This window comes from Rissa tridactyla, chromosome 4 (genome assembly GCF_028500815.1).
Source record: "Rissa tridactyla isolate bRisTri1 chromosome 4, bRisTri1.patW.cur.20221130, whole genome shotgun sequence".
NCBI lineage: Eukaryota > Metazoa > Chordata > Aves > Charadriiformes > Laridae > Rissa > Rissa tridactyla.
Genome location: NC_071469.1, coordinates 14,769,980 through 14,780,036, shown reverse-complemented (window position 1 = coordinate 14,780,036; position 10,057 = coordinate 14,769,980).

Here is a 10,057-nt window from a genome sequence, read left to right as displayed (position 1 = left end):
ATTAATGAACAATAATCTGATGGTTATGACAGCTGCTTTTTGTGTTGAACTTTGATATACAGCCCAGTCACAGCTTTCTTGTTGGTGGCTTCACAATAAGGTAATTGATCTGGATCCAGACTGAAAGGCAACCGTGTCTCATCACAGTCCTACAATGTCAGTCCTCAGTGCAGAGTGGAGCAGTAATTTAAAGAGGCTATTAATATTTTTGAATAACTTACTTGAAAATGCATGTTGATAAAGTTTTGCTATTAACCCTAGCATATTCATCAGTTTTCATTTGTCAAGAGTAATGAATCTGCTAAGCAGTGGAGCAATTTAAGAAAGGAATCAACTTACTATTAACTCTACAGTAGTTCAGTCAAACTAGGAGGATCTCTCTAAAAAACATATACTCACTCAGGAGCTATAGGATAGGTGCAAGGCCACTTATTGCCTTCAAGTGGCAAGCCAGACTAGATCAGCCCAAAGTACCCCTGCAAAATCCATGCCACAAACCAAGAAAAAATCAGTTTAAATCAGTGCAGCTATGTAGATGATGCCCTGTGAAAATGAGGTGAATAAAAAAAAAATAATAAACAGAGTCACTGGTTTTGTGTACTTGTGAAAAGAGACACTGAAAAGTATTCGTAGTGCGATATGCTAGACAAGGGACCTCCCATCCTATTCCCAGTATTATAGTGTTTGGATGATGACAAATAAATTACATTAATTGCATTCATTCTAGCAACCACTTAAACACCATTAGGGCTTATGCATACAATAACTGTGCCATTAGTCAAATCTGGATACCTCGCTGCTGGTAATCAGCATTCTGTCTTCTTCTAGTATTACTGTCTTAATTTCTTTCTGCAAGCTTCCTTCAGCACCGTTCAGGTTTTGAACATGAAATTAAGGACATTTTAATTTTTCCTAATAACATTACATGGTGTTCTCTTAGAGTTATACTCTACTGGGCTACTTGCAATTTTCTTGCAGAGAAAAGCTGAGAAGGTTTGCTGTCTACGCTACTATTTTTTGTCCTGCTGCAACCACCTGCTGCAATACCATCCTCATATTACTGTTATAATTGTTGCTTTGCTCCTTTCTTAGTCTGGAGGGCAGTAAGACTCATTTCCTTTCTTATCCCTCTCCCAGGAGACTGACAACCTAGGCCAGGAGGGACACGGAACATGAGATACAGAGGACTGAAAATTGGGAAACTTGCCTGCCCCTTGTATCCACTTTGAAATAATAGAAAGCGGAGGGGGGAGTGGGTGGCTTCTTGAAATCTGTTTTCCTCCCTTGCCCTCCAGCTGGCCATAGGAACTACCAGCAAGCCCACAGAGTCCTGGGGTTAGGAAGCTGATTGCTTGCCAAAGCTGCCTGTGCATGCTCTCCAAGAGTTGATCCAGCTGTAGGGGCATGTGCTCTCAGGAGTCCCAGAGTACCATCTCTAGGAGTCCCCAGCTTTGTCGTCACTATAGCTGCTTCTGCACATGAGGAGCAGGGGACTATGAGCCTTCTTTAAAAAGTAGCTTGACAATACTCTTGGAATTTCCTGTGTCAGTCCATGACCACAACAGTGAGATGATTTAGTTTTCATATTGACACAAAATACTCATCTGTGCACCAGGGAGAAATTCCTTGATTATCTGAGTTAGAGAATTCCTTTATATAATTGGGGGAAAAAAATTATAAGGCAGGGTAGGAGGCTTTAAAACTGATTATTCAGATCACAGAGATCTCTATTTTTATCATTTCATTAGCATTTGTTTCTGTTTGATTGAGGCAATAAAGAAAGGGATGAGTACTCAGCATGGTATTTTGCAACTTTGAAAATGTGGTTTGTCCACAGCTGTAAGTGAAGCTCAGTAACAAATCAGCAGACCTGAAAAAATGAATCTTAGGAACAGCATCTCACCATTAGTTCAAACTCTTCGTTTCGCAGACAACACCTGGCCAAGATTCTTAAATTCAGCATCGATACGACATTGTCCTAAATGTAACAGTGGTTCATTAAAATCAAGTTCTTTCATTTATGTTCATTCTCCCCCCTCTTGTGGTTCATTATAAAATCACAATTGTTGCATTCAGAAATGTTCCATAGTTGGGCTTTCATGCAGAAAGGATTGAAAAGGATCCACAAAATCTAACCAAGCAGTGCTGCGAATGAACTCAACAAAAGGCAAATATAGTAAATAATGAGCTTGTTATTCAGGGTAGTTCTCATTGCTAATTTAAATGTTGTCTGTAATCTCTGAAAGCAAATTTTGCCACGAATTATATGAAATGCATTTCAGACAGATTTACTGTAACTATTCATTGGATATCATGTGCTACTCTCTGGGGAAGATTTTAGTGCTTGCACCCTCAGTCATTACTAAGTCTTACTAGCTTAACATAGAGTATTGTAGCTATAACGTCTTCAGCCAGGCCTTCAGCTTGAATAAGTTGATGTAGTATTAAAATGCTATCAACTTGTGCCAGATGGTATGGAAGCTCCCTTGTACAGGCAACTTTTTGCATTTCTTACGTACAGGTGGGTTTCCCCACCAGACTGAGCACCCTGACCTGATTCAGCAAAGCGTGAATATGAAAAGTGCTAACTGAAAATACACAACAACTTTGTGTGCAGATCTTGGATATTCAAAGGTCTGCAGTAAGAGTAGGTTTTAGCCATGAAAATGGTTAGAAATGGATGTGGGTATGCATACAGACTCAGAGAATCTCTGTTCAATTAAAAACGTGTTATTTGTGTCATGATAAATCTAGAGAAACTTGTGAGCAGCAGGCCAGCTAAGTAAGATTGACGGATTGATAGAAACTTGACAGTCTAGCAAATCAGAGACACAATGCAGGACAGTCAACATGTACTAAAAAAACGTGTTTGGAGGATTAACACTTATTAATAAAGTCATAAAACCATCATGTCAGAGTTCTCACCATAATACTAACTGACAGCCAAATAGTTCCAATTTTGTGGTAGGTAAGTTAGACTATCACACCTATAATCTCTTTAGCCAGGCAATCTCATAACTAGAGCACACTGCTGAAGTGAGACAACTGCCATTACAAGAAAAGCTGTTGTGACTGGGAATCTGCTTTGAGTCACAGGACTCAACTGAAGGCTGCAGGAACAGGATGCTACAACAGGTCATATGCTCATAGGTGCAAAAATCAACATAAAATCTCCACACATCTGCAGCTTTCAGAATTAGAGGTAAGACTGGTGGTAGACTTGCATTTTGATGAATGACAGCAGATGGTTTCCTTTTGTCGTACCAGAATAATAAATCTCCTTAACAGTAGAAAATCCTCAAGGACAGCTTGGTGGAAAGCCTTACAGAAAGTTTCTCACAGATTAGAAAATTTTTAACAAAAAGGATATAATCGGGGAAAAAAACGCAGGCACTATAATGTGAACGAGCTACATGTAATATTTGAAACAGTTCTTAGTAAGAATGAAAAATGGTGGTAGGACTTCAAGGACCATCATTCTCCATTTCCTCTGGGTATTTCTTGTGCCTGTTACTCTAAATGTTGCCGGAAAAGTCTCAGTGCTGCAGGGTCTACCAACGATTAGCTTTTCTGCTACCGAGTTTAACTCCACTAGACAATTTTGAATCAGATACTGAACAAAATCATTTAACATTACCCATCAGAAATCACACAGTTTATTTCATCCATTGTATGCAAAGGCTGAAAATGCAAAGTGCCAGGTAAAAGATAACAGCTGAGAGCCTGCGGAACTACATCAGACGTTGGTAATTTGGCTTTTAGTTTAAGGTGAGCAAGAAAACTCCTATTCCTCACTTTCTGTGATTTTTAGTTGTTTGACACAATTGTGTCATACAATCAAGTCATAAACTTTGTAAAGTCATAAACTCTTTGGATTGTAAGGATTAAAGATTAGGCATAGAGTGAAGGGAATGGGATAGGTAAATTGCAATAGCATACAGATAACACTGCATAACACGCCTCAAGGGTACATCTCAAAGGCCAATTTATTGCCTACATCTTCCTTGTCCCAGAGGGAATTATTTATCACTGGTTCATAGTAGTAAAATTCGTGGAAACCCTGACCCCGAGCCAATCCCAGCAAGCCAGTCAGAGGGGGTTTTTTTGTGCCAAGAGGGATTTCTTCATCTTCTGCAGTCCCATCCCCCTTTCCCTCCCCTCTGCACACTCCCTCTGAGGGGAGTGAGGAAGCAGACTATAACCCTGCTGCTCCTGCAGGCCCAGTCCCAAGGTCCAAGTAACCTACATCAGGATGCAAGAAGAGCCTTCACATGCTTATTGGGCATGCAGTACACATCACAATCTAGCCCCAAGAAATCAAGAGATTAAAGTTAGAACACAGTTTAAATGGATCTGAGTGAATAATTTTTAATGAATGCATTTAATGATGGATGAGTTTCCTTCCTTCTTACCATGAAATGTGGGGAGTGGGTTGAAATTTGCTTCACATATTCCTTTCTCGTTGATTTTTTTTTTTAATTTCTTTTAACGTAAGGGGTTGCCACTCCAAGCATAAACTCACTGTTGCAGTTGGTCCCATAAATCACTTAATATTGTTTCCATCCTCTAGTCTAATGAACATAACTCATGGAATCAGCTTTGTGGTACACAGGCTTACAGAAAGCACATTAGAAATTCACTTTTCATAGTATTCCTGTGTGAGATTAACATTTATTTTCTGCCAACAGTTATATGATTAAAGTTTAATAACTCTATGAGTGTGTGCAGGAAATGACACAAAATGCAACCCCAAGATGGCTGAAGATTTTCTTCCAAATTTGCACAAATATAAGTAGAAATTGTTTCTGCATTATTCATCCAACTTTAGACCTAAACCAAATATATCTTGCTAGCAGCCTTGGAAACATATGATGAAGTGTTTAAAAATTCCAGTAGATGTCACCACTTCTCCCCCAGCAAGTCCTTAAGTACATCTCAAAGAAGCTTTTGAAAACTCAGTTTGCACTACATCATGAGTTGAGAAAGCAGAGAGACTCATTTTGCTTTGGGTTACATCTATGTGTTCTGACAGAAAAAGAATACATCCATTTTTCTAATCTGTGTCAATGAATTAATGAGCTTATAGAACTCATGCCACTACTGTAAACCAAACCATGTGCAGATTCGCTGTCAATTGTGATGTCGTTGCTAATACAAAACAGTATCTAGCGTTGTATTAATTTTTCCTATGTCATTTGATACTTCATAAATATCAACATTTTCAAAGAAACTTTGATTATAACTATAGCCCTGACTACAGTTGGTTTTCCAGCTATAGTGTTCATATCCAGTCCCTGCAACATTCGTTTGCTTTAGTTTCCCAAGTTTACACAAGCCCCAGTAGTGGCTCCTTCCTAAACACTTGGGTTCAATTCTTTTCAACTTTCACTTGCAGTTATATACCCCTGTCATGAAAAATGAGACCTCATGCTTCAGTTCACCTGGTTTTCATGACTACATTTTTATCCACTTCCATCGGGAACCAGAGGTCCACGAGGCCTAGAGTTCCCACATTATGGAAGAGGGCTCATACTCCTGGCCAGCTACATCCAGACAGAGATTCCTGGTACTTTCCCTTCCCATTTGCACACTAGGTCTCCATGGGACCATATATTTTTAAATAAATATCAGATTATACTCAAGGCCAGCTAAAATTTGGATCTTTGATTAAAGAGACACAAAATCAATGGATATTCATTTGCTTATACTGACCTTGACTCCTTTCATCTGACAGCTGTAGCATCTTTCATTGTTTTCTGTAAAACTATATAACTTTTCATCACTTTATATTTATCTGCATCATGGAATAAAACAAGATATTGCTATTTTAAAAAACTTGACTCTTCTAAAAGAAACGCAAATCCACAGAACATGATAATACATAAAACCAACCTAAAAACTCCCTTTTCCTGCTACAAAAAATTCTGTAGTCTAAATGTCATTTTCTGAGGAATTTAATATTCTTTTTCTTTAGAGACATATTTTGCATTTTTTTAAAGAATATTGGAAGACAAAATTAATCCTAAACAGTTCCCAGGCCAAGAAAATGTTTTGTGTGATTTTTTTTCATGTGACCAGGTGGCCCCAAAAGAAGCTGGCTTTCTGGCTACATTCATCCCTTAAGACTTGGAAGAGAATTTGGATGCATAGCAGTGCATAATGATCATATATTTCTGCTGAGTTCAACAGTAAAGACTTCAGAAAGGTTCATTTGTAGGTCTGTAGATTACTTAATCTTATTCAGATTTCACCCAGATTAAAACCGCCAAACTGACTAGAGACATTACACATGTAAGGAAAATTGGCTTTTAAATATTTTAGGAAGTGAGATAAGATTCAAATGCATCACTAAGACTTTTTAAAATGTCCTTACTCATGTGACTGGGTCACTTGAACAAGTTAAAAAACCATCAAGCACTTTTTAAGAATATTTCAAATGTTATTGTTTCAATTCCTTTCCCACCCAGCTGTAAAGGGGCCTCTAGATTACTGTATTGTCAATGGGATTTGTAGAAAAGCAGCCAGAACTAACATGAAACTGAACAATAGCAACATTGTACTTCTCAAGAAAAAAGAAAAATGCAGTCTATGGTAAAACCTGGGGCAGCTGCATGAGAATTGACTCCTTTTACAAGATTCTTCTGATTGCTTTCTATTTTTTAAAAATCAAATCATCACGTTAAGCTTTTAAAATTGCTTCCTTGTTTAAAAATAAGTTAAAATTGAAAAAAGACTTTTCACTTGAGCTGTTAAACACAGTTTATTGACTTGACTAAAAGTACATGACTGGAGGAGAATAGTACGAGCAACGGTCCCTGGCAAAATTGGCTGATCTTTAACATTTAGTGTTCCAGCTAATACTTCAGTATTACTAAAATAATGCTGTCTGTACACAGAAGAAATATATTAGTTATATGGTGAGTTTTGATTGCAGTTTTCTAGATTTCAGAAAAGCCTGCCATGAGGAAACAAATAGTAACAAAGATGGTTTTTCAGTGAGCAAGACTTACAAATAAAGCGGAAAAAAAGAGGTATGCAGACAAAATCAGAATTATCCACAGGGCTGCAGTTCTCAGCTGTCCTGATGTGAACAGAGAGGCGTTAATGCTCAAGAGATTTTTCGAAAAAGTAAACAAGTCCAAAGGATACTGAATAAAGGCAACAGACACCTGAACTCATTAGGGAGTTCATCATGGAGCATTCTCCAAATGAAGAAGACTTGGTTGAATCTTCAACAGGAGAAAGCGCCTTCAGCAAGACCTTCACTCTTGCATGTAATTCATACATTTCCTGGCTCTTGGCCTCCTATGTGAAACAGACCTTCAGTTTGCAGGGTAGGACTACAAAACTGCTGAAAGTAAAACCATACGATGTTTGTTCACTTGCCTCTGGCTGAAAAAGTAGCCCCTGGGTGAAACTAAGTTTTCTTTGGTCTGTTGACACTGGAGTGTCTGGACTCAAGGTAAAAATGGATATACCACCTCTGTGAAATGTCCTAAAAGAAAGAAAACATGAGAACTTGTTTGACAAAATCTTATGCAAAGGCAAATAGAGTATCTAGAACTGCTGAGAGTCACCGGGTGGTGAAGAGTTTTTTCAGGACCTCAGGACAGTTTGTAACTGAGATGTTTATTCCACTAGTGCAGCCACTGGGCCTTAGAAGAACTGCTAAACTGAAATTTATTAGAAGGAATAATTCATACTTCTAAAATTTTTACTTACCAGCAGCCATATTTTATTATACTGATTACAGCTAAGACCTGGAAGTAGTTTTATATTAGAAAAAGTATCCTCAGAATCTTCATAAAATATATAGTTTGTCTATTGACACTCACCAGAGAATGGCCTGGTGTATTTATTCATATGCAGCAAGACCCTAGAAAACAAAGTAATGGTTAAAGAATTTTTAACTGATTTGTATTGTGGCTCTTCTTTAAACTAAATAGTTTTTATTTTCTAGTTAGCTTTTTAAAAGAGCAGAGAGGGTCCATTTGTGTTTATTTCAATAAAAACATTTTAAATTAAAAATATAACCTATTTAAGAAATAAATTTTCTGAATAAAAATGTATCCATACTTCTTTAGTGAAAGATGTTTTACCTCAAAAGTATCTGATAACTAATTCAAAATACTTGAAGTCTGAGAGCCTGATGTCGATAACACCTCTGTACCAAAACTATGTTTTAATGATTTAATTTTCAGCAGCCTTTTTAATTATTGCCGCTGCCTCCACCAATTTAAAACCTTTGGATCAGAATTAAAGCAGCTACAACATCCGCCCCCTCCCTCTTTTTTCTTTTTTTTTATTTTGCGAAACTAGGTTGGAGGAAAAGTTATCTAATAGGTGCCATTCTCCAAATAAAATTAGAGGTTATATTGATTTATGCAATTCCACATCCAGTATTTCAGTTATGTAAATTTTGTCTGGCTTCTCCACCTCCCCTCAAGATCCTAGAAAGAGACTTACTCTTCTTTCACCAGCAATGTTTTGCCTTGCCTGCCAAAGTAATTCTCCTCCTCTCCGCTATGAATAAATTTGTGGTGCATTAATATCTTTCTTCTGTTCATGATGATTACACTACACGTGTTCTGCTTTTGTGGTTAATAGGATAATGCATAGTTAACGTATCCTTAGTGTACAGTCTGTTTAACGCTTCACAGATCATTCACAATTAATCATTAACAACTGCAAGAACAAATAGGTGAGCTAAACTGACAAAGGGGGAAAAAAGGGTTCAATGTCTTTTTGACTGTTCAACTCAAACTAGATGAATGTATCTGCTCTAGGTAGCAGAGTGATGAAGTAAAAAAGAGAACTAGTCCATTTAGAAAGACATTAGACATGTAACAAACACTACAGAGAAAATCCGAAATTTCTAATTTAAAAGGCTACAACTGCAGTACTGGCACGTGAATTTTCCTCTGAAGGCTTTAGTGGGACTTATGTGGAACCTGGACCTGAAATTGATAGGTGGACTTCAGCATACAAAGAAAGATCTTTTACGTCATTAGCAACAAATAAGACCTTAAATACATCCTTTGTCGTGAATAAAAATCAAAACTGTGCCATCAGAAAAATCTCTCAGATCTGGGACATTTTCTTATTGATACGCATAATGAGAACAGTGAACAAATTATGAATGTGATCAATGGGTAAAGGAAGAAGACCAAACTTCAGTTGAGTATGAGAAGTAAAAAAAGTATTGCCGCATGAAAGGGGCACTCAGATGAGCTTGCAAACAATAGATGCATCAATGGAAAAAATGTTTGAATTCAGCTTTTCTTTTTGAATGAATGCTGCAGCTGAAAATGTGCTTGGACACAAAAGGCAACCATCTCAGTTAAAGCCGTATCAGATTATTAACTTCAGAACAAGCTACAACGACATTTCCACACACAGAATATCATAGGGTCACAAACACAAAGAACATGTTGGTACTGCCAAAGGAGCTGGTCTTTGTGTTAATGTTTTTTAATATATTATCTTTAAGTGCCCTCCAATGAAATTGGGGACTTTAGAGAACTTTGTACCATACAAAAAGATGGAAAGGAACACTCCACCCCTATAGTTTTTAGAGAGACAAAAAATAAGAGTACAAACAATTCATGCACATTCATCTGATCTTTGCAGCAGAATCCAGAAATTCCATCTGGTTGTGCTGTCCAGCGTTTGGTAACTATTCTAAGTAAAATGCTTTCAAAAGGGAAAAATAAATAAGATTTTAGTATCTGAGGAGAAATATTTGTCAGATGGTGCAAATGAGAAAACAACCTTTTAGCCAAGGTGCTACACCAAAAGATTACCTTGATGCAGAGGTAACAGAGCCATGAGACAGCACCAGCAAACACACTGTAAAACATGTCACTGTCTTGGAGCTCGCAAGATGTTGGATTTGATCTTTCAGTTGCTTTCCCTTATATTGGATTGTGCAAATTCTTAAGCTGTGATTCACTCTAAAGGCAAGCGTTAATCAATTGACATCAGGTGGAAAAGCATAGAGAAAAAACCTCTCCTATGAGGACAGACTGAGAGAGTTGGGGTTGTTCAGTCTGGAGAA